Raw genomic sequence first — 1,020 nt, 5'->3', positions numbered from 1 at the left:
TTGTGTGGATATTTTGGTTTGTTTTGAAGAATGGTGCTGTGAATGCAAAGTCTGCTCTTGGGGTTCTGTCTACCCTGACGTGGGATCTGAGTAGACCTTTTGCAGGCCTAAATAAAGGGCTGAGATGATATATCAGTGTTAGTGTCACAACCAGGAAGACAAGATATATTATTCCAGGAAGTGGCCAGAGAAAATGCAAGTCTTATTTTTCACAGGTACCAGTGTTAGTGAGCCCCTGAAGTGATATTAGAACCACAGTGCAAGTATTGGTATTCATCTAGCATAATCAAGTGCCGTTTCTGGAGCAACTGCTTATATATACTTCTACTCCTTATATTAACAGACTGCCTAGGAGCCCTGCTCCAAGCCGTGTGCTTTGCTCTTTTATGTGCTGGTCTACTTCTTTTACATTCTGCTCTTTTTTTCTGGGGGACTGCTTCAGACTGCAGTGAATGAAGCACAGCGTATTTTCCCCTCTGCTCTGTCTGTCATGGTAGGGCTGAGGAAGGAATGTTTGGTGCTTGATAGCACTGCTAAGCAATTGCAAATAACACACCATGAATTAGGATATTGGCTTGTGCTGCTTGCCAGGAGAGAGGGAATAATAACCATTGTGCTTCTCATCACCCTTGTACCTGGCAGCAGCCATGTGGGATGACTGCTCTCCTCCCAGGCCTATACTGCTGAATTAATTTCCCGGTCTGCATGTGCGTCTCGGGCTGTACTTTCCACTTCCCTATCAGGACCTGGAGGCAGAGGAAAGCAATCACCCCTTCCCATTGCATCCCACCGGTTTAAAGCCTGATCCCACTTCTACCTCCCTCTGCTCTAAAAACCTGGATAATCCGTGCTGCGGCAGCCTCGGTGCTGCGGCAGCCGAGAGCCTTGTTGGCAGATGGTCCTTTCCAACCCAGCTGCTTCTATGATCTCGGGGTGGGGGCCGACACCCCGGTTCCTGGGCTCGCTGTGCCCCGGCTCTCACCCCCTGCCCGGTGCGGGTGCGGCTGGGGCCGCGTGGTG

Source organism: Manacus candei, unplaced genomic scaffold (assembly GCF_025592945.1).
Source record: "Manacus candei isolate 608988 ecotype Guabito, Panama unplaced genomic scaffold, ASM2559294v1 h1tg000017l, whole genome shotgun sequence".
Classification (NCBI taxonomy): Eukaryota; Metazoa; Chordata; class Aves; order Passeriformes; family Pipridae; genus Manacus; species Manacus candei.
Note: the sequence above shows the minus strand (reverse complement) of the source record.